At 50.2% G+C, this 23,428-nt stretch overlaps 1 protein-coding gene across 2 annotated transcripts in view; it reads left to right on the forward strand.

Annotated features, from left to right (window-relative positions):
- The window catches only part of TCF20 (transcription factor 20), a 116,537-nt gene continuing 95,295 nt past the window's right edge, over positions 2,187–23,428 (forward strand). The window contains exons 1-2 of one of the 2 annotated variants that reach the window (XM_021381735.1): positions 2,188–2,421; positions 11,144–11,254. The gene's annotated coding sequence lies outside the window, so the exon portion shown is untranslated. Of the gene's footprint in view, positions 2,422–11,143; positions 11,255–23,428 lie in introns of both variants that reach the window. The other variant, XM_021381807.1, reaches the window with a different exon arrangement.

Genomic DNA, 23,428 nt, shown 5'->3' on the forward strand with positions numbered 1-23,428 from the left:
AGATGTTAGCTGGATCAGTTAATGTAGTCCTAGATGGTACTTGAATATTATGATTATGAAAACAGCGTAAGAATCGATACAGAACAAAATACATTTTATCATATTCTGTTTCATAGATAAGAGAATCTGGAAGAATCAGAGCAGGCAAGACAGTGTTGTTGTTGTAGCTGTGATGGTCTGAAGATCCCAGGGAAGCAAGGTTTGAGGAGAAAGGTAATATCTTTTATTAGATCAGCTGATATGGCTGGAGAAAGTAAACAAGCTATTGGGCTCAGGGTCTCTTTATCAGATCTGACAGAAAGCAGCAAAATTCAGGCTAACTACAGGCTAGATGCAATTGTTCTTAGTTTAATCTAATTATATTAATCAATTTGACCACTTGAGAGAAAAAAAAAAGGAACACCTATGGAGTGCAAAGGTGTGTAAACAGGAGTGAGTGACAAGCTGACAGCTCTCTGCTGGACCACGAGCAAAGAGAGGGTTGAGATTTACCTTCTGGGAGTCTTCTGCTGCTCTCCTTTGGTATAAGGACTGAGGGGCCTGGGTTGTTATTTTCCGACACATTCTGCTAATGATGAGTACGTGTTCCTCTCCTTTATTGTCTGTCTGTACGCGCCCATTCTCAGATGGCAATTAGTTGGTTTTACTCACATGGCTTCTGTGGGGGTATCTCATCTGCTGGATGAAGTGATGAACTGTAGATTTGGGACAACTCTGCACAGGAACAAAGAAGTTCGGTGGTTTTGCTGTGGGAAGAAGGGCATTGATTATGCTGTCTGTGGAGCGGCGCTGGCATATTTCATGTTTGATGCTCTGGCGGGATCTGGTTCTATTTCATGTGTTTTCATCTGCAGATTTGCTTCCTGTAATGAGCTGGGAAAGGGAGAGGTGGAAGGTTAGGAGGAGAGGCAGCAGGAAAAAAAAATCTTTCAAATTGAGATAGTCATTTAAAAGATTAATTTATGTGTGGATTTTAGCATGGGATATTATTGCTATGGAGGGCATGTGATCAAGGGAAGGGGAATGCTATGTTAGAGACTCAAAACTAAAGAGCAGAAAAATAAATTGCCAGAAAGCTGATGTGGTCAGAGACTTTGCCAGCCCTTTGTAATGCTGGCTGCACTGGACAAACACCAAATGAACATGATCCCTTGAAAAGTGATTGTCTAAAATTGCTCTTGTTGCCATTGTGTCCTTACTGCAGTGGACATGCTGCACGGTGGCCTTGCAGGGCAGCAGCCTTCCCCTCAGGTGGGGCCAGCCAAGCTCCTCAGTGTGCTTTGGGAAGCTGCTGGGCACACACTGGGTTTGTAGAGGCAGTTTCAGGCCCTGTAGGTTGCTGGTTCATGAGTGCCATGTTTTTGTGCCAGCTGTGGTGCTACTAAAGCTGCTGCTGGTGTAGGAGCTATCTTGGGAGCAGTGGGGAGGCTGCTTCTCAGAATCATAGAATCACAGAATCATTAAGGCTGGAAAAGATCATTAGGATCACCTAGTCCAACCGCCAGCCCATCCCCACCATGCCCACTGACCATGTCCTCAGTGCCACATCCACACGGTTCTGGAACACCTCCAGGGACGGTGACTGCACCACATCCCTGGGCAGCCTGTGCCAGTGCAGCACTGCTCTTCCTGAGAAGAAATTGTTCCTAATGTCCAACCTGAACTTCTCCAGGCACAACTTGAGGCCATTCCCTCTCATCCTATCGCTGTTACCTGGGAGCAGAGCCTGACCTCCACCTCACCACAACCTCCTTTCATGTCATTGTAGAGAGCAATGAGGTCTGCCCTGAGCTCCTCTTCTCCAGACTGCACAACCCCGGTTCCCTCAGACGCTCCCCATCAGACTTGTGCTCCAGACCCCTCACAGCTCCACTGCCCTTCTCTGGACACGCTCCAGGGCCTCCACGTCTTTCTTGTATTAAGGGGCCCAAAGCTAAACACAGCACTGGAGGTGCGGCCTCACCAGTACTGAGGGACGATCACCTCCGTACTCCCGCTGACTTGAAAACCCTGCGGAGGGACAGCACCCGAACCCACTGCTCCCTGCGGGCCCGGCCCCGCCGTCGGCAGCCCCGGGGCGGGCCGTGCCGTGGGCAGCTCTGGGCGCCGCCGGATCCCGCCCCCGCGCCCCGCCGAGGAGCGCTCCCGCCCGCGGCTCCTCCTCCTCCACCGCCGCTCCGCCAGCAGCAGTCGGGCCTGACACCCGCGCCCGGCTGCGGGGCCTGGCCTGGGCGGGGGGCGGAAGGGAGAGGGGGGAGGAAGGAAAAAAAAAAAAAAAAAAAAAAAAAAAAAAGAACCACCACAAGAGCCGACCCCCCCGGCGGGTCACATGACGTGACCGGATCTTGCCCGCTCCCCGCCGCGCAACAAAGAACCGGGAGCCCCGCGCCGCGATGGCACTGTGAGCGGCGGCCCCGCCAGGTGAGCGGCCGGTGGGCGGCGGGCCGGGGTACCCCTCCCCTGCACCCGCTGGAGGTGACTTTCTGTGCTCTACCGCTTCGTGTGGGTTTGCGCGGGGCGGCCCCAACCTCCGTGTAGGGCTGCGGCGGGACGCTGGGAGCTGGTGGGGTGGGCGCAGCGTGGGTGTCCGCGGTCACCCACCGCGTGGGTCCCTCGGCTGGCTGCCTCGTGCAGCCCCGCGCCTTCTGCTCTGAGCGAGCTGCGTGCATCGCTTCCCATCCCTGCCCGCCGTGACCTTTGGGGCCGAGCCTTGGGGTGATGCCGATGTTTGGCAAAGCGCCGTCCAGGTCCGAAGTTCCGCCCCCGTTCAGATCGCTGCCGGCAGGACTGTGGCTCAGAGCTGCTGGCAGCATGTGACATGGGGGTGACTCTGAAGTTTGAGGGCTGGACGCCGGGATGGTGGCATGGCCATAGCCGGCCGTCGGCAGCTTTGCGTCCCGAATTTACCGTCCGCATGGTGCGGTTGGAGGATGGAGGTCAGGGCAGGAGGATCCCAGTGGGCCCACAGCCCTCTTTGTGTGCATGGCGTGGGACAGTGCTGCAAAGGGAGCAGCTCTCTGCATGTTTTGTTGTTTTCCGTTTTCAATTTTCTTATTGGCCTGTGACCCTTGCCACCGTGTTGCTGAATTAATGCACTCCCGGGCACCACCAGCATCTTCTGCGCTTGGCAAGCGGCCGCCCAGTGGGGATTGAAGGCCTCCAGGCCTGGCTGTGTCCAGCTGGGAGTGCCTGTGGGCTGGTGGCTCCCCTTGAGCGCTTATCTTGGCTTGTGGGACCGGGGAAGGAACCGCAGCTTCTTCCAGGGGAAGGCAGTGGGCTGGCCGCGCTGCTGTAAACCTGGATTCAAAATAAGCGAAGCTCAGGGGTGAGGAGGAACGAGGCAGGGCAGGAGGTGCTGTGTATGCCCCGGGGTCTGCCCAGAGCTGCTTTGGGACTTGCGATGGTGCACGTCAGGGTGGGCCCCATTGGCAGGTAGTTTGTGCACATCTTCATGCAGATGGGCCTTGAGTTTGTTTGTGATGAAAGCTGTGAATCTTACCGAGCAGCTAAAGCAGCAAGTGTTCCGAACTTGAGACGAAGCAGAGAGCAGGCAGTACTCATTTTAATTGCTCCTTTCTCCTCCAGCCCTTCTTTATCTGCAGCACCTATCCCGAATTCTTTCCCTTCCCAGCCATGGTGGGGAACAGAAGAGGATTTGTCAATAGCCAGCTTGGTTTCTGCTGATTAGTGCTGAAAATATGACTGTTCTTAATGTAACCAGCTGTGCTGTGAGGGCCTGGAACTGGGATCTGGCAGCGTGCTTGCTGTGGGTCGTTAGTGGCCGTGGAAGACTAATGACGGGCTGACAACTAGTGTCCTCGAAAAATGAGGAGGAAAGGTTGGTTTCTCCCCTGGAGCAGACAGGAGGTTTGAAGTGAAGATTAGTGTGTCTGTCCATTCCCTTGGGAAAAAACTACATGGCACATTCTTGAATCCGAGTCATCAGGTAGAATTTATTTCAAGTATTTTTAGGCTCTTATGGATTTGGTGCACTTTGGCTGTATGAAACTGTCAGGAAGTCTTGCTCAGGTTTGCACTGTCTGGGCTCACAAAGGTAGTAAGGGAGTCTCTGTCTGTGCCCCTTCCAGGTCTGAACAGAGCAGCAGTGCTTTGGAAGGGTAGGGGCAGTGGCCATATAACAAATACCTTGTCTGCAGAGGTGCTAAGGAGCAGTGCAGACCACCCAACCCCTCTCTGTGCAGCTGGAAACCTGTGAGCATGGGAGCAGGAAGGCAGGGAGCATGCTGGCTGCCCTGTGGGCTGCGCAAACTACAGGGAAAGGGAGCATGTAAAGCTCCTGGCACCAGCCCAGCCACCCGCCCTGTCCCTCTAAGCTCTGCTGCTATAGAGGGGCAGCACGGGGTCTAATGCGCAATGTGCCTGGTCTGCCCGCGTCACTTTGGGGCAGTCACAGTGGGGATGCGTGGCTTCAGAGTGATTATTAGTGTCGGATGACTTGGCCAGGATTGTGTAATGACACCGAGCAAGAGATAAAAGGTTTTATATCCCATAAACTTGGTTCTCGCTCCAGGGTGATCTGCAAGGCTTTTGAAAATGTGTGAGTTTGACGGCTCGCTGGTAGCTGCAAATAGGTGCAAACATAAATCACTTGAAACAAGTCTCTAAAAATAAGAACAGACACAGATGTAGACTATAGGCAGGAGAATGAAAAGAAGAGCTAATTACTATTTTTTCTATGTATTTTTTAAATGACATGTAATCTTTTGGATATGGTTCTGTGAGTGACCCGGCAGTTCCTGCAGTTTATTAATTTATTTAAAGAAGCTTTGTAGTTCACCTTGAGAACCACTTCCTGCCATATGGTTATATTATTTCCCTATGCCACATTTTTTGCTAATTATCAAGACCATTTGCTTTAAAATAGGTGTTTTTAATTTCACAGCCTTGTCTGCCTCTCCTGCTTGATCCTGCCCTGGAGTCAAGAGGCTGTGTCTGTTCGTTCTCCATGGCAACGGGTTGTGATTTACTTATTTCAATTTAATTAAAAAGCAGCTATCAAATTCTAGGCATCTTATATGTTCCTTGTATTAGAAAAATATCAGTGGCTCAGCCTGCACCAGGCTCAGAAAGGATATTCTCAGCCTGAGCTGCTCGTGCCTTCTGCAGTTTCTTCCTTTGGGAAGAGTTTGGGAGAGGGAAAGATGCCGTGGCCTGGCTGGAGGTTGAGGGGCTGGGAGGCCTGGACATGGGAACCTGGACCTGAAGGCCTGGGTGGGGAGGCCTGTATGTGGGTCCTGGAAGGGGGAGCTTGGACTCGGGGGCCTGGATGGGGAGGCTTGGACTCCAGGGCCTTGGTGACAGCACTGGGTGCCAGTTCCAAGCACCCAAAAGGCTGCTGGTCCCCTCCTGCTGCCCTGCAGCTGCTGGGAGGTCGCAGGCCACACTGTGGGAACGTGGGCACCCCAGGCCTTGCATGGAAGGGGCACATGGGCCATGGGCTCTGTGTGTTGGGCCTCCTGCAGTGCCTGCATCTCAGGAGCCATTTTGTGGGGTAGTGCTGGGCTGCGGTGGCAGGGCTGTATGAAAGGGGCACAGACATCTGGACTTGCTGCAGTGAAGAGGCAGAAAATGGCAGCCCTGCTGGAAATGGTGTGGTGTTTACCAGCTCTCCCTGTGTGAGAGAGCGTGCAAGTCCAAATCCTTCATGTTGGCTTTGTTTCTGTTGTTGTTTTCTGATCTTTCGTGACGCATATCTGTTCTTCGGTGCATGTGTGATACAGGCTGGTGTTTTAAACTGGTCACAGTAGAGAAGCCCCAGTGCCCTGTTGGGTTAAGTGTGCCTGATATTTGTATGCAGGCTAGAAATGAGTTTAATCCTGACTTAGTTTTCCAAGGGTTGTGGTTGTACGAAAACCAGTCTGTGTTGGTCAGCGATAAGGAAACAGAGCTGTTGGCCAAAGCAGGGAAGGTGCCAGCAGAGGACTTTGGTGGACAGAGAAGTCCAGGAGCATGCGGTTTTGCTGACCCGGAGATGCTAGGTTTGGTGGTAAACGCAGGCTATGTGATTCAGCAGTGCCAAAATTAACACTGCTTTGTCCCCAGCACCACCATCCTGGTTCTTAGAGGGTCGTTCTGCCATGGTGCGTGGCTCTGGGAGAGCCAGGCGCACTGGGCTGTGCAGTGCTTCTGAGCTGCAGGAACGCGCGGAGGAAGAAAAGTTGGCTGTGTGTTTTTATTAAACCTGGAGGAGCAGTTAGCATCAGAAGAGCGCCTGCATATTTTATTTTCCTTCTCTTTAGTGGTGCTACTCCCCGTGCTTTTTCGCAGGCGGTTATTTTAATGTCGGGCTCAGGTTCTCGCTCCTCTTGGCCCTGCCAAAGCCCGGGAGGCTGCGATAAAGCCTTGGACGCTCTCCTGGCTGGCAGATCTCCATTGACAAAATGATGTGTGTGGTTTTCAGCTGCAGATTCTTCATTCCTGGTGATCATGCACGAAGCTAATAAAAACAGAACAAAACAAAAAAGCAGCACCCCAGAGCAGGCTTTTGTTTGTTGCTGTATTTAAGCAGATAAATTCACGGAATTTACATCCCACTGGTGACATCCTTAACCCTTTATTACTGGTTTTACTGGTGTGCAGGCACAATCTGTATTCTTTAAGAGTTTGTCTGTTCCTCTTCCTTATCCAGCTTTGAAGCAGACCTCAGTGGTATTAATTTCTTTATAGACTGTATCCTCATCTATAAAATAAAGAGAATGTTTCATACAAGCAGCTGTGAAGTTGCATTTATTGTCTGTAAATTGCTTTTAGTAATTGAGCTGAGGAGGTGGAAGGGAAGAAAGACAGTGAAGTAATATGGGCTTGATTTTTTTTTTTTTTTAAATCGAAGAGAACTGCATTATTTGTTCATCTGATGTAGAGCTGATGGGGAAAGAAAACGTTTTACCACAAGCACCCTGAAACTAATTGTTAAATTTGTAATGGAAACAGACATTTCTGAGCATAGTGATGAAGGCAGCCATCTTGTTGGATAATAAGAGTCCAATTTAAAAAGAGGAACAATTATTATTGGAAATCCTGCAGCACCGCGTATATTTTTGTCTGGTTTGGGTCTGCACAGTTTGAGTGTCAGTCTTTACCTTCATGGCTGCCTTCACTGCTTAGTTTAGGTGAATAGAACCAAATTATAGGTAAAACTTTATGTTTTATGCTTATTAGCAAAACCATCTATTGCAGGCTTTTCGGCTCGGCCCCATCTTTTGTGCTGGCACCACACTGTCACATAGCTGAGGGTGGGTTTTGTTGCAGTCTGGCTGCTGGCCCTGTCCAGAAGGGGAGGTCGAGCTGTGCCCTTGTGCCACTCTGATGTGCATGAGTTCAGTGTGTGCATCTTTTGGAAAACGTACTTGGTCAAAAATATATGTGTATTTAAAAAAAAAAATAAGTACAACAAAAAACATGAATAGTTCTCTCCTGGGATAGAGAACTGAACCTGCTCTCCAGGTTCAGGGTAGTGCCAGCGCTGCTGCACAGGGGGGGCAAGGTTTGTGTTGCCAGAAGTGAAAGGTGGGGAATGAAGGAAAGGTGAACACGGGGCCCCCCTTTTTTGGCAGCAGTGAGCTATTAGTCTCCTTCAGCTGTAATGTGAAACCTCGCCCTCAGCCTTCCTTCTCAGCTCCCTCCCTTCCCCTCGCTCCTCTCATTCTTTCCCCAGGATCAGCTCATGTGTGCTTCCAGATGCTGATCCCATTTTCAAGCCGTGCTTTCAAAAGGGAAAGGGAAGAGGTTGAGTTTCCCCACCTCTTCAGAAAGACAGCCTGTTGCTGTTAGGGTATTTGTTAATAGGTGGAGCCTAAGGATGTTAAATGGCTTAAAGAGCAGTAGCCGTAACTCTGCCTCAGGCAAGGACAGCTGTGGGCATCACCGCGTATGGGGATGGTGGCACATGGGGCTGAGTTTGGGGTTGGTGGGACCAGGGAGCCCTTGAGGTTTGGAGTGAAGGACAAGAGCAGGGTGATGTCTGGGTCCGCCTTTGGTGGGAGCAGCAGCAGCACAGTGTGCAGTGGAGATGCAGAGGTAGGGCAGCAGACCAAACTCCTTGGCAAACGACCAAGGGACCTTGCTTCCACAGAATGGCATGAACAGCGTTTCAGCCTTGCTCTGCTTTTGTAGACCGGTGTCTCTGTGCCATCCCTCGCTGATGGCGGGGAGGAGGCACGTGCAGCCTGATGAGATGCACACCCACGTGTGCACTTATGAGGGGCACGGCGCGGGTCAGAGTGAGCATTTAGGAGATGAGATGGAGACGTCTCTTGGCCCTCGGTGATTGCTTTACAACTACTGGAGCAGATCCTGTGCTGCCTACTGAGTTTTATAAAGCACGGGGGTGAAGATGATGTCACCAGGGGGTTGTTTGCCAAAAGCAGCAGGGTGCGGGGAGCCCTTGTATGCGTGGACCGACCGAGTGGCTGTACCTGGTGGGAAGGGCAGGTGGCAATTGGTGTGCGGTACAAATTAGAGATGTTTGTGCAGCTGTTTTCAAACAGAAGTAGGGAGAGGTGGGGGAATTTGCTCCAATTTGAGAGTTGTTAGAGGTGTGTATCCTGCTGCAGTTTTCTCCTTTTTTTTTTTTTTTAAGCATTTAAGCCTAAATGCTTCTTGTTGGTATTTGAAGTTATTATGGGAAGAGAGGGGTTATTGTGGGGCTGCGTTGCTTTACAGGGTAAGATTATACACCGGGTGGCTGTTACAGTGGATTTGTGTTCCAGCGATGGAGTGTGTAAAGGAAAGAACTGGTGTATTGATATTAAATAATGGTGCCACTGGATATGCTGAACACAAAGTGGCTTAGTTTTCAAGGATATGTTTTTATAAATCTGACACGCATATAAGCCAGCTGCACTATTAAAAACAAAAGAAACACCCCACGTTTACAGGAGAGGGGCAGTATAGAAAATGCTGTAAGTAGTCTCATAGAGAGGTATGGTTTTCCTCCATCCCCCATGCTTGTGTGCAGACCTGGGGCAGGTGTTGGAAAAGGAGCCATGTGGTCCAGGTCTTCCCAGGAGCGGCTGCTGCTCTGCCTGATGCCATGCGTGTCAGGTGGGGGCCACATGCAGGTGAGGAGGCTGCTGCTGGCTTCATCTCCTGTGCTGCTCAACCTGGCTCACGGTCTTGGGTTTTACTGGGGCCTGGGCCCCTCTGCACAGCTGTGGCGGTCGCTCCTGTACCGGCAGGTGATGGCATTGCAGCTGGCTCCAGCAGTGTCCCATCTGTCTTGCAGAGGAATGCAGGGAAGGAGCAGGGCCTTGTTTGGAGCCGCTGTGTCCTCAGGCTGGAAGTGCCGAGAGCATGTTAGAGTTCATATGCCGGGCTGCAGTAATCACACAGCACTGGGGGAGCAGGGGGAGGAGAGCGCGTGGGGGTCACTTCCGATAGATTAGTGAGGAGCGGGTATTATGGTGCCAGCAGAAGACATCCTTCTGTGGAGGTTCCCAGCCAGGAAATACCTAAAAAAGCTCTCCCTGAGGGTGAGAGGAAAGCCCAATAGGTCTGTGCGGTAATTAATTGCCCAGATACTGCTGCAGGAGCAGCTTGGAGAAGGGAGCGGGGAGGGGGAAATGGGAGTTTCCTGACTCTTGTTTGCAAAGCTTTGACTGCAGAAGGAATTTCAGACACAATAAGTGGAAAGAAGGGCTAAGATTAATAGGTAGTTCCATCTTCTTTTGCGCTGCCTGCTCCTGGCTAGTGTTAGCTGAGCATCAGTTGAAGCAGCGCATAGTGTGCTTGGGAACTGAAGGCATTAAACAGAGAGAAGGAGTGAATCTGATTAGCTCTGCTTTCATTCATTAAGCAGAAAGACCAACTGAAATGTGATTGCAAACAGATAATAGCAGCGTGCTCACACGGCATACCATGACCCAGCGCATGGGGTGATGGATCCAACCATACGATGGAGTCCTTCCTTCTAATGGAAGGCACCTGTCATTCTGTTGAGGTTTCTGTCACACTTTCTCATTGCCCTGGTCATCGCTGACTGCCGTCTTGGACTTGATGATCCTCGTGGGTCCCTTCCAAGTCAAGATATTCAGTGATTTTCTGATTCTATGACAGCTCAGCCCCGCAATGTGTGCCCTGCTGAGTGCTCTGAGTGCTGCTTGTGGCTGCCCTGGCCCAAGGGCCGGCAGGAAGGGGTGCTGAGGCCAGAGTGCCCTTGCTATTTCTGCTGGCCCCTTGCTGCCTGCAGGTGACCACATGCACTTTCTGATGGCCTCTGGCTGTGTGGATGGGTGGCTGCCAGCAGCACACAGCGCGGGTGGGAGGAGGAGGTGTTGATAGTCAGGAAAAATGCTCTGGGTACCACAGAGGGTAATGAACATCTCCTCTCACCGCTCTCCCCATGCATCAAAGCACACTTAAAAAAAAAAAAAAAAAAAAAGAGCATTCATCTTTGACCCCCATTAATGGCTGGCTCGGGCTGTGTGAGAGTTTTACGAGGCTGCTGCTGCTCCCACAGAGTTTAATTATTTAGTGTGTGAGGTGGAGGCTGGTGCCTGCTGAATCCCAGGGTTCAAGCCCTGCTGACCGGCCCACGGGATTGGTTACAGGCACAGTTGGGCTGGGTGTGGAGCCGCGCGCTGCGGGGATCCTGGTGGGCTTGTGGACTGCAGCCACATGGCCCCTGGCAGGCTGAGTGCGTCGTTTTCTTGCCGTCCCTGCTCCATGCAAGCTCTGCATCCTGACCTTCAAGGGCTCGATGGGCCTGAGAGAGCTCCAGCTTTTCCAGCTGCTGCCTCCTCCTGCAGGCTGGATCTCCTCTTTCCTGCTCAGCACAGGGCTGTGCACACCCTTGGGGCGTGCCAGTGGGCTCGCTGCGCTGCCCCCATTCACCCTGTTCTGTCTCTTCCCCGTCCTTTGCCTCTTCCCTTTCCTCTGCAATGGGACCGATGTTTCAAGCCGTGCTGAGAGATGGGTTGGGCTAAGGTGGCAGAGGGAGGGCAGAGGGGAGGAAGGGGCTTCCACTGGTAGATGGCCCTTTGTGCCACCAGCTCGTTCTTTAATTTCTGATAATTACGGGCCCAGCTAAATCAGCTGGATCTGCTTGACAAGTGCCAGGTATTCTGTGTCCTGTCTCCATATTCTACTCTGTTTTTCTATTTTTTTTTCCCCTGAAAATTAATAGGATTCTGCCCATTGATGATTAAAACATCGCCTGGAGTTTGGGAATGGATCAGATGCGTCAGTCAAATGCTACCACATTGCACCCAAAGAGAGGAATGCCATCCAGCTGGGGGTAGGGTCTGCTTTTTCTTTCCCCCTGTCAGTGCGTAGAATTACTGAAAACCTTCCTGTTTTTTGTTAATGCAAGAATTTGTACTAGAAAATACTAGCTTTCAAAATGGATTACTTTATTGTTTGAAGAATTGCCTGCTTTCTTCTCTTTTTTGGTGTGGAGCTATGTTGTGCCTGTTATATTCAAAATGTTATTAATAAGCTTGAGTCTTTGTGGGGTTTTGGCAAAGAGAACGTTTCAGTAACTATTTCAAGTATTTGGGGAGGGAATTTTTCTGTTTTAAATGAAAAGTGAATCTATTCTTGATTGCTAAGAAGGACAAAAATCATAGAACTTGTTTTCAGAAATGTCAAAATTCCGTTCATTTGTCTCAGTTCTGGAAATCGATGTGAAATGGACCAAACTTGCAACGGGGGAGAGAAGGAAAAATGATCAGTAGGAAGCCGCCTCATTTTATATATACTGCCTTACAGGTTTCTGGCTGCTGCGGCATCAGGTATAGCACAAAACCTGGAAGGAGATAAAAGGTCTGGGAGAACGCGAAGCTGGAGCCTCGTGCTCTTCCAGCACAGGTTGCTGCCCGAAGTGGCTTTTTGGCTGCCAGCCATGTGCTAGTGCCCATTATCCCGTCTGGCGCGGGCTCAGCTGCCTCAGCAAAGTGGCTGCAGAGACAAACCACCGCTCCAGCTCTCAGGGGCAGGATGGGCTTCCCAGGTCGGGGAGGAGACGCACACGAGGGTTCACAGCTGGAAAAAATGCTGCTCCCGTGGCGCTCACTTGAAATCCAGAGTTGCTGATGTTTCACGTTGCTTTCCCGTTCTTGTTGAAATTGCTTTTGCCTTGGAAAGGAAGGGTCTTAAAACTGAGGGTTTCGATGGAGCTCGCTGCAGAGTGATTCTTTTCTCCTCGGTATGCGAGCTTCCTGAATGAATGATTTTGAAGTGAAGTAATATTCCCCTGCAGGGCCTGCCTCTCTCAAGTCTTTAGACTGTCACAGCAACAGCACGACTACTAGTGCAATATTAATAATTTATGTGTGTCCCTCATTTTGGACCGTTGTCAGTCATTTCAGCCTCGGCAGGCTGGGAGAGATGAGAAAAGCACATCTACGCTTTGCTGCGATTCTCTCTGCATATCTTCTCCGGGTAGGCAAAGGCTTTCAGTCTCCAGAGAGCGTCTATCTGGAACCTTTTAGCAGTGCTAAATTTACAGAAATAATACCAGAAAATAGCCTGGTGGTGTCTTGTTTCAGCGATCTCTCTGCACAGCTGTACTGCTTACATTGGACTCTGCAGCAAGGGTGGTTCAGACGGTGGTGAGCTCTGCCTGCCTGCAGTAGGTGAGGGAAGGGCAAGCCCTTTGTGGGTCCCTCTTGGGCAATGGGCCCAGCCATGTTTTAATTCTGTGCTGCGGGTGGCTTTCTTCAGAATTGAGCTTTGTGCCCTTGATTCGTCTCTTCAGACTGTTTTCAGAAGGAGGGAGATAGATGGTCAGAAGGTTTGTGCACTGCCAAGGTGGGTCTTGCTTGAGGTAAGGAACAGGAGGCTCAGAACACAATGAAAACAAGTCTTCAGAAATAAGGCTGATACAGGGATGTCACTGGAGGACTCAGCTGGTTTATGTGCGAAGTGTTGGTGTGCCTGTGCTTGTGGTGAATTCTGGACCTTGGCATTGCAAGCTTTTGCTTTCTGCAAAAGCTCAACAGTCCGCAGGGAGCTTCTCCTTCGTGTTCTGTTGGAAGCGCTGTGCTGTGTTTTGGGGAGTTTTGAAGGCGCGTTGTGCACGAACTAGTTGGTGTGTTTCAGCAAGTATGCTTGCAGGTACCAAGCAGCTTGAGTCATAGCAGCCCACCTGGAGTGGTATGTAGAAAGCAAGTAAAGGTGTTGGCAAGAAGCGGGAGCATTAGCTCTCATCTACGGCTGGTGGTCCAGGATGGTTCAGTGCAGAGAACGGGGGACTTGGGTTCTGTTGGAGACGCACGGATGGACTGATGGAGGGATGAACGGATGGATGGGCAGGACTTTCTAATAGAGGAGAACGTTCTGCAAAGAATTTGAGCTGTATCTGAAGCCTGACAGTTTGGCTGTTGAAAGACAGATTTCTAGAATAATTGTTTTGGGGGAAATGAATGCTTCTTTAAAACTGGATTACATTGTTTCAAATTCTGTTTTTGAACATCTTGGCTTGGAAAAAGGGTTGGCTCAAAAATTGCTGCATGTGTGCAGAAGGATCTGCAGAAAGATTAATGGATAAGAAGAAACTTGGTCTAATTGTTTTGTGTTGCATTCGTTAAAATATCTTTTCGAGATTTGATTTTTTTTTTGCCATGATGTGTACCTTTGCAGCTCAAGGCACAAATCCTCCCAGATTCTATGTATTGTTAAATCTTCCTGAGAGCTCGTATGTGCAGTTTGAAGGAAAGAAAAAAAAAAAGATGTACCTAAGTTAAGATTTCTTGAACCTAAATTATAATACATAAATTCCAGATTCAGTTGGCTTGGCTGCTGTTGAATGCTTACAGCTCTGAAAGCAACTGAGTCTTGGACTTCAGATTGCTTGTTTGCAGCAATGAGAATTGTTTTTCTTTTTCCAGCTGATAAGGGGCTAGAGCCTTACTCCTGATTCTAAACGTGTGTGCTTCATTGAGTACACACGTGCATTTGTAATGAAGAACTTCCTGCAAAGCAGCTCTTGATTTCTTCTGCAAAACAGAGGATTGGGGAGCTGAATGGAATGCTCTTCTTTTTTTTCTTCTTTTTTTTCCCCTCCTCTTTACAAGAAGTTACTTTAAATAGGGAGCTGTTCAGCAGGTTGCAACCGGAATTCTATAATAAGATCTCTGTTCGCTCTCCCTGCTTTTTCACATGCAAGGTTGTGGCTGTAATTATATGATGGCTGCCCTCTTGGCTGACATGCAGCAGATTGAACTGGGGATCTCCAGAGCTAAAAGTGTGAGCTGCTACTCCGTGAGCTAGAGCTCGATAGCTGGAGGCTGTAGTGATCTATATCCTTCATGACTGAGCGTAGAAGGGAGCTGCGAAAAGCATTCGCTGAGTTATGGCGAGTACATGGTACTCCCTGGGTGTACTGAACCTTTTTCTGAGTGGTTTGTGATAATTGTACGCACTGTTGTCAACTTACGGGCGCTTTAAAATGACGCTCCATTTTGAAGCCTTTCTACCTTAAATTAAATAACTTTGCTATAGCATGTTAGTCAGGCTCGGCTGTTTGTTGCTGTACGTGTACCTTGTGCTGAGTACAAGGGACCCTGATATTATGGAGGTTCTTGAACACTAATGCAATGTAAATAATTGTTAACAATTCTGAGCACGACACGAGCAAATCCACAGCGCCGGTGATGTTCAAACAAATTCACCTTTATGCTTCACCGTAACAATACGTTTGCCATGGACGGCACGGTGGGAGCTTTGTCAAAACAAAGAAAGGAGAAGCTGGAATTGCTGGAATCTCTCCTGTTCCCTAAGGACTAGGAAAACCTGAGCTCTGCCAAAGTGTGTCAGGCTGAGGAAAAATCAATGGAAGCAGAACCATATGGAGCTCCACGAGTAGTGTCAGCCGTGGGCAGCTTCTGCAACCAGTGTGTTGGGAGCGGGGGGGAAGTGTGTTACAAGTGGAGACGTTCTTTTTGAACTTGGGGAGGTTCTTAATGCCTCCTTCCCGCCTCCCCCAACAAAAAGCAACAACAAAGATGAGTGTCTGCTAACCTCAAATGGGGCAAAATACACGTTCCTGTAGAACTGTACAGTTCACAACCAAGCTGATCTTTCTCCCTGTTTTTAAAAATATAAAAAATGAAAGATTAGAAGGAGGTCATTAAACATTAAGTCAACACCAAGACAGTCTTTCAGATTGAAAGCACTAATGCCAGCCCAGTGTGTCAGAAACTTATTAGCAGCTATACTATTAACAGACACGCTCTCTGCTGTAGATTAAAATCACTTCCATATATACCAGGCCATGCCCAGTTTCATGAGTGCGACCGTGCCAAGTCATGGGTTAGTTAACCCCCTCCACCTGAGTCCCATCCTCCACTGCCTTTTTTTGTATGCATTGAGGGTTATAGCACGGCCTGTTTCCTCTCTTCCCACTTCACGTGCCTGTCCTGTCCCACCGCTGCTGTCCCACTGGTTGTACCTCAGTGACCTGATGTGGGTTCACCGTCCCTGTGAGCAAATGCAGTGACCCAGGTTAAACAACATGGTTTGTGGTGAGGGGGGAATGTCGGTGGGTGCTACCCCTGAGCAGTGCCTGGGTTGCTGCCCCTGCCACGCTGTCCCTCCTCATGGAGGCGGTGGAATGAGGCTTGTCCTGCTTCTCCCAGGAGCCTGTTCCATGCTCTAATAGACTTTACTGTCAGGAAAACGTTTCTTGATTGTGCTTTAATCATGGGTGTCAACCCGTTGGTCCCTGAGATGACCTTAGCCTGCATCGCTATGAGTGCTGTTCCCATGCACACTGCCTGCAGCCTTCCCGTTGTCTCCTCCTGTGCGTGTTGCTCCAGCAGCAGGCAGCAGTGCCTTGGCTCCAGCCCAGCAGTTGCGAGTGCTGCTCCTGGAGGCAGGCACGGGGCTGGGAGCCCACATCAAGGGCCTGGGTTGCGACGCGAGGCATGCTAGTCACTTGGAGCAGGCTGTCTAGAATCCAGGCTGCTGGCAAGCCAGCAAGTAGAAGCTGATGCAGCATTCATGTGCGTGTCTACCTTGGATGGAGCCAAGTCCAAGGAATCTGTTACAACACGGCTATCCCCTGACCTAATTACATTGCTGTTAGCACACAGATGTTGTTTCCCATGTGTAGAGTCCACTTGCTGCCTTCCAAGCCTTTTCTCTTTCTTTGTTGCCACTTCCTGAACTCCCTCAGTCCCTCGTCTGCCCTTGCCAAGATAGAATGGGTAAAACAGAGGTGAATATATCTGATTTATATCACATCACTGTGAAATCAGAGCTATTTTCTGGTCTGTTCCTAATACGGTCAGACATTTTGCTTACTCTCCTATCTGTCTTTGTGATATCAGTAGACCTCATTATGTGGTGTGTATGTCTTTTTACAGAATGGATGTAATTACTCCAGAGCTGGAGGGTGCATGAACTGTGCAGATGATGACCTGCTAAAGCATTCACAGCTGCAACAGTTATGAGCGCCAGAGATCCGGAGTAGCTTCCTTTATGTTTCCCTGGTGCCCTTCTCTGCCACTAGGCTGGACCCTGGGTGTCACCATCCAGTCTCTGGGTCACCTTGTCATGTCCTGTTTGTGAGCCATATCGTGTTCATGGCTGCCTTCTGCTCCTCACCGCTCTGCCAGCAGTTACTTCTGTGGTGTCTGTAGACAGTCCCCACTCCTCAGCTGCTTTGGTTTTCACCCTCCTTACTCCTCAGAAATCTTTGTCCACCTTCCGTCAGTGCCTTACCCTCACTTCTGCACAGCTCGGACTTTCCTCACTCTACTTCTCCCTTCTCAAGGGAGAGCGTTTTCGCTTTCCCCGTTCCCAAGGGGGAAGAGTACTTAAGTCTCACCTAGAGGCTTGTAAAATGCAGCCACACTGTCACCAGACTTCATTTTTATGTCCCATTTGGCTCGGGTCACCTCTTTCCAGTTAGCCATGTGGGGGCCTGAGACCCCCTGGAGCAGATGTGTGTCAGGGTGTGCAAGGCCATCCCTGTTGGGCAGCCTCCCGAGTGTGGAATCACCTCATTTATCCCTGAGCCTTATTAGCATGAGGGGATGCTGCAGCCTCGCTGGGAAATGCAGGATGACCCCAGGTGCCAGCATGAAACCCCGTGTGTCCCTGCCCAGCTCTGCAGGATGCGTTCATCCCATCCCATCCCTCCCTGCCTCACCCGTCCGTGCGCTCCCAGCTCCGTGCTGCCCCGGGTTTAATTTTTGTTTAAGATCTTCGCTCCTTTAATGACAGCGGGAGCCGAGGGCTGTTCTCTGTGGGGGCTGTGGTGCGCGGCTGTGCTCGAGGTAATGAGACTTGATGAAAACCTCTTGTTATTGTGGCAAGATTTCTTCCTTCTCTGCGTTTAAGAAAAGGGGAGGGGGGAAGAAAAGAAAAAGTGACAGCCCCTGCTGGGTATGTTAATATATTTTTAATGGCTTGCATGCGGCTAGCTGAAGACTTATTTGTCCAGCCCGCAAAGGAAACGGAGCGTGCGGTGTTCTCTGCACCCTCGGCTGCGCGCAGCCCGGGGAGGTGGTGGTGGGGGGCTGAGGGGAAATGTCACTGAAATCCTGATGGCACAGATGAGATCTGCTGGGGGAGAGGCAGGGAGAAGGTTGATCCCGGGTACCTTCTCCCCAGCTCCTCCCCAAATCTTGCCTGGGTTCTCATTTCCTTCAAGGGCCTGTGGGGCGTGGTGGAAACCATCCCACTGTCATCCTACTGTCGATGCATTGCCCCTTCCTGGTGGCAACGTCTCTGCTTGTTCCTGAGGCAGCATCCCAGCAGGGTCAGAGCCGCGTTTCTGCCTTTATTTAGTTTTTAAATTGAAAGTTTGACTTTCTGTTTGATTTTGGTGCCAGGGGATGGTGCTAGACTGGCAGCTCTAGGGACATCCTTTGTAGCTGGCCCGTGCCAACGTTCCAGATTGCTGACTCCGAGCCAGACTGTCCCCTCTGATTGTAAGCAGCACAAAAACAGTTTGTGGGGGATTTCTCTGAGGATACTGACAGTTCCTTTGCATTACAGAGGACTGGAAACACATATGGTGAGTCGGCAGCATCGAACTTTGGGGGGACAGCATCTTGTTAGCCGCGCTGACCGGATTGTTTTGCTCATCTGAGCGTACCCTTTTTTAGATTTAAATAAACCTTCAGCTGCTTTGGTGAAAACCGCTTTAGTGGTGAAGTAGTCGCATCAGGGATGTGTTTGTGTCAGTCTGTCCACACGGGCTTTCAGTGCCGTCTTCCCCACCTGCTTAAAGTACTGCAGCGCGGCCTTCCTGTGCGCCCCTTGCAGGCGGGCCCTCGCTTTTGCTGTGTCCGCTGCTTTCATAACGCGGTTTTCCAGCTGAGCTGAAGCTGCTGACGGCATCATGACTTATCCAAGAGCATGAGTGATTGTGAATTGGCACAGAACCAAACCAGAGACCCACCGGGCTCCCCGTCCTGTAAATCTGGATTGCTGAAGCCCTGCTTTCCTCGAGTAGCCAACAATAACAGGCAGCTCATACGGCCACATCGTATTAGTTTTACTTAGGCCTCTTGGACCGATAGTATGATTTTAAAACAATGGGGAGGTTTTTGTTTGTCTCCTTAAGCATGCTTTCTAGTATTGTGTCCAGATTAGTTTTAAAGATGACCCAAAGAGAGTTTGTTTTACGCTGGGCTTGTACCAATTTATCTCCCCCCTTCCAACCCTGCCATGATGGATTTAAAAAATGGTACTGTCATCAAGCCTGATAAATCTAAGTCTACAATAGAGGGTAATGTGTGCTCAGTGTTATAGTGTTTTTTTTTTTCTTTTGGCTTAGTTAGAGAACTGCTGCTGAGGTATAACGAATGTTTCTGTGAGTTTTAATACTTTAATTGTAGGTAAGAGGGTTTTGAGTCTACTGGCTATCTTCAGATTGAAAAAACTGAAGGAATAGAAGTCTTGGTATAGACGCTAGTAAAAGCAAGTGAAGACCGACCAGAATTTGACATGGGCTAAATAAAATCCCATTTCCTTTTAGCATCTTTCAGTTTCTCACTATTTAGGAGGATGTCATTTTCTTGGTCCTCTGATTGTCATCGTTTTTCAGCCTAGAAAAAACTTGGATCCTCAGATGGGGAAGGCGGGGGAGGTAAAGGAAATAGCCAGATGTTCCCCAAACCAAAACAAACAAACAAACCAAGTCACATGTACCCTTTACCTATTTTTAATTTTAAATACTATTTTAAGGTCATCTCCAGCAATCTCCTGTCACTGTAACATCCCCTCTGCTAAGATACATTGGCATAACCCCATTTTTTCGGAGCTTTACAGTTGCTGGGCTGTGCAGTGCATTTTTCTTGCTTCCTAGTTGTTTGCTAGAGCAGGGCTGAATGCTCTGTTGTGGTTTCACAGAAGGGAGTCATTGGTGAGGGTCTCGGAAGACCCCGGATTATCTTGCTGGTATTGCACCCAGGGCAATAAGGTGAACATGCTACCACTGGGAGGGGAAAGAGTCTCCTGACTGCTGTGCTCTGTTTTATTACATGGGAAAAGGGGCACGCACAGCTGGGGAAAGATCTTTGCTGTTAGTGTGATGCTGTCAAAGATCATATCAGATTTTAAGCAGGCTCTTCCTTGCGTTCCTGAATAATGCACTGAACTATAAAACTAAATGAAATTTAAGTAATCACCTTGGTCTCCCATTTGTAGCCAGAGGGGATGGCCTCGAGCATCAGGTATGAATTACCTACACGCCCTGCAACCACAACTTTGAATCCCGGCAGGCCTGACTTAGCCCTGTGTGCTGTGATCGATAAATTGACTTCCATGCAGCTTATTATGTGGGGCTCTTTCAGATGTGACCTTATTAAAACCTGGAGTCCTCTCTGGACATTCACAATCCTGTAGCTGTTTCCCTAAGTACAGAGGAGGGTGTTGCCACAGCATCCTTGACAAAATCTCTTTCTTCCCCAAAACCTCTGCTGAGACAGGCACCGTCTCTGTGCTGGTCATTTGCTGAGCCACAGCCACTGGTAAACAAGCTCTTTTCTGATCAGGTAGTTGTGTACAGTACTTCATTATGTTACACTGCTGGTGAAATTTCTGTTTTACACCCATATACACACACAGTACAAGTAATTCTGGCTATCTCTAGCCAGCTAGAGAGGTTTTATAACCTCAGACTTTTCCTTCCCTCTTCCTGCCCCATGGGTTCTTTTTTGTGTTGCCTTCAGAGCAGCCTTCTTCTCAGTCTCCCCTTTGACTTCCTTCCCCTGTTCTTTACATGCTTGGCTGCCAGTCAGCATCAAAATGCCTGTGTGTTCAGGTTGGACTTTAAAATGGCTATGAAATATTCAGTGTGCGGAGGACAAAACTGTCTTGCCACAGACATGTGGGAGAGAGAAGGGAGTGACCCAGCACCCCAGGATGAAGCTCGAGCTGGAGCCTCTCTTTTCTCCCCTGCTTCTGCTGAAGTTGGAGGTTTCTGCCAGTGTCACATCTCTGCTCCTGTTTGCCTACCAGCACTCTTTCTTTTTCCTGGCTTTTTTCTTTTCATCCACACTGAGAGCATCTTGGGTGGCATAGAAGTGGAGAGCAGGCCTTTGTACCTGACTTCTTTCAGTTCTTTGTCAGGGGAAGAGCAGCATGCTGGTCAGGGCACCAGCCATGACTTTGCTGTTCCAATTCGGGTGCTCCGCTGTCTGTACAGGGGGGCTGGGCGATGTGTCCAGGCTGCAAAGCACTCAGCGCTGGTAGAGAGAAGGACTGGAGAGTGGTGGCTGCGGAGCTGCCCCTGCCCTGCAGGGGCGAAGGGGTGCTGGCAGCTCGGGCTTTGCGGGGAGCAGAGGGCAAGAGTTGATAAAACCTCAGTTTCCAGTCTTCTGTTTTGGGGAAAACTCTGAGCAGCAGCAGAAGGGCTGGAGATGCTGATATACAGATTGCTGTGGCTTGGTCTCGTTTCACATTATAATGATTTTCTATGAGTGTGTGCGCGCGTGCGCTAATGATGGCTTTGGTTCAGTGCAAGCTGTTATTACTGCACTGTGATTTCTTGGTCTCTTTCACAAGGAAGTGGATTTTCCCGGTGTCCTGCCTCTCTGTATGCACATGCATGCACATGTGTGTGCACTTTGGGATCTTGCAGGATGGAAAGTGCGGTAGAAATGTAAAATACTGTAATTATGTGCAGTGCTCATTTCTATTTTTGCTCTGCAGTCAGCTTGGCAAGTGGAACTCTTGTGTCTGGGCAGTCTCGTATCTGATCTGATCTATTTGTCTGTGCTTTTTTGCATTGCGGTTTACAGCTCAGCAATTGAAACCTTCAGGATTACTTAAAGACGGAATGAGAGCGTGCTTCCATCGAGCTTTGTAAAGGCCATTTCTTCTAGTGTGAAATAATGGCCCTAAATGGCTCGACAGTGCACCTTTTAAATCCGCCGCTCGGTTCCCAAGGGGTGGGGGCACGGAGGTAATGTACAGCTCTTCCAGGAATGGAGGCGGCTCTGTGGTGGCAGCTCGCTGCCTGCCCCCGTTAGCAGGGCCATTGTGTCATCGCCGGCGAGGCAGGTGTGCGGCAGGCAGAGGAGCCGAGTCAGTCCTTCTCTACAGCTCCCTTTTCAGCTGTGGAAGTGAGGGTCTGAGGCTGGTGGTGTGGCAGAGGGGCAGGGGGTGCCGGGTGGGTGTGTGTCTCAGGGACCCGGGGCCGGTGCCAGTATTGCTCTGTTGGAACCTCCTACAGATGGGATGTAAAGCCGAGACCTAGATCCATCAGTTGTTAAAGGTCCCTCTGAGCTTTTCACGAGACTAGGGGACAATGCCCTCAGTGTCCTGGCCCCATTCCAGTTCATTACTTTCTGCCCATCTAAAATTTCCCCTTCCCCTCCCCCTGCTGCTTATCCTGGAGAAGTTCTTGGTCGCTTCCTCCCCTGATGACCCCCGGGTAATGCTGCTGGCACACAACCGATGCTTTATTTCATCCCAGCACTGAGGGAGGGATCCCTGTGATTTGGGGTCCCTGGGCTGCAAGAGGTGCTATGGAAACACAGAACAGTTTGGGGGTGTACACACAGACCTAAGAGCGCAGCTGGTTCGTGTTCCCCTTGGACGCTGTTTCAGAACAGGTAAACAGGCATCCCAGCGGCATCTCCAGCTCCATCCAAATCATCGATGCGTGTGTCTTCTGTGTGTGTGTGCGCGCAAGCCGTTCTCTCCCCCCCTTCCATCTTGGAACAAGAAAAATGTGTCAAGCCCTCTGGCTGCAATCCAGGACTCTCCGTGGAACTATAAATCGACCCGTCAGGGAGGGGGAAAGAGATTAACGTTGGCCGTCTTCATTAGTGAGTCCCCGGAGGAAAGCGGGTCTGCCATGAGCCGTGAATGAGACCAGCTGAGAGGGAGAGGGGGAGTTTGTGGTTTTTATCGCTGCCTCCAGAGACCCCGGAGGAGCGGAGGAAAAGAGCGTGATAGGGATGGGAGGATGTAAAATGAAGGAAGCCGGAGCATTCCATTGGCGAGCAGGTAGCTGGTTGCTGCTCCGCCGCGCCAATCCCTGACCCGCGAGCCCATGTGTGTGGCTGGAGCACTCAGCATGCTAATTGGGAGCAGCGAGGAGCGAGCCCAGTGGCAGCGCAGTGCCCTGCCTTGCTAAACAAGTGCCAGTAATTGCGTTCGAGGTACTTGCATTATGTCCAATTTTTCTCAGAACCAGAAAAGTGCATTTTTCACAAGCTGCATAATTCTTCCCAGGCATTGCTTGAGGGTGGGTGTGCTTCATTCCCTGCCCCCAGAAAGAAGAAAGTAATTCTTCCCTGTGCTTTATTCTTGCTTGCACACGGATTTTTGCACGTAGCTGCTGCTTTGAGCTTCAGACAACAATCTCTTTCTTCCTCACTCTGTTTAATGTATGTGTTTGTACTGCAGGCTCCTGCAAACGCACGCATGCACCAACACACACGTGTGCTAAATGTTGTTTCTCCGAGTTGAACGGCAACGTTTCAGGTTCCCTTGTAAAGTCCCCGAGAGCCCGGATTGTGGTGGTGTTCCTACCAGTAAAATCTGGTTTAAGCTGGTGGTTGTCTCCCCCCCCGCTTCTTGCAGTGAGTGACGCAGGCTCGACAGCTCCCGATAGCGATGCTCTTTATTCACGGAGCCAGCATCCCCAGCGTGGCGGCGGTACGGCCGTGCACACGCTGCTCCCACCGGGCACCTCGCTGTGACCTGAGGGGACCGGGATGGGAGGCCTCTTGTCTGCGCCCAGGCGGTCCTTGTCACCTCAGCCGCGCGACAGCCGCAGAGCCAATTAGTGTCAGTCGTGGCGGTGGCTCTCGTTGATGGGGATGCAGACCCGGTCCTTGCGAGGAGCTCAAGCTTCCCACATTGCACGTGCCTCGATCCCCCCCTGACCTGTGCAAACCCAGCACAAGGCTTTGCCTTTGCCTTCCCATGCCCGGTGGTGTGCAGACGGCTCCGCTGTGTGATTTGGCAGCGTCTTGATATTGTTTTCTAACTGGCACTCACA

This window comes from Numida meleagris, chromosome 1, assembly GCF_002078875.1.
Source record: "Numida meleagris isolate 19003 breed g44 Domestic line chromosome 1, NumMel1.0, whole genome shotgun sequence".
NCBI classification, from domain to species: Eukaryota; Metazoa; Chordata; class Aves; order Galliformes; family Numididae; genus Numida; species Numida meleagris.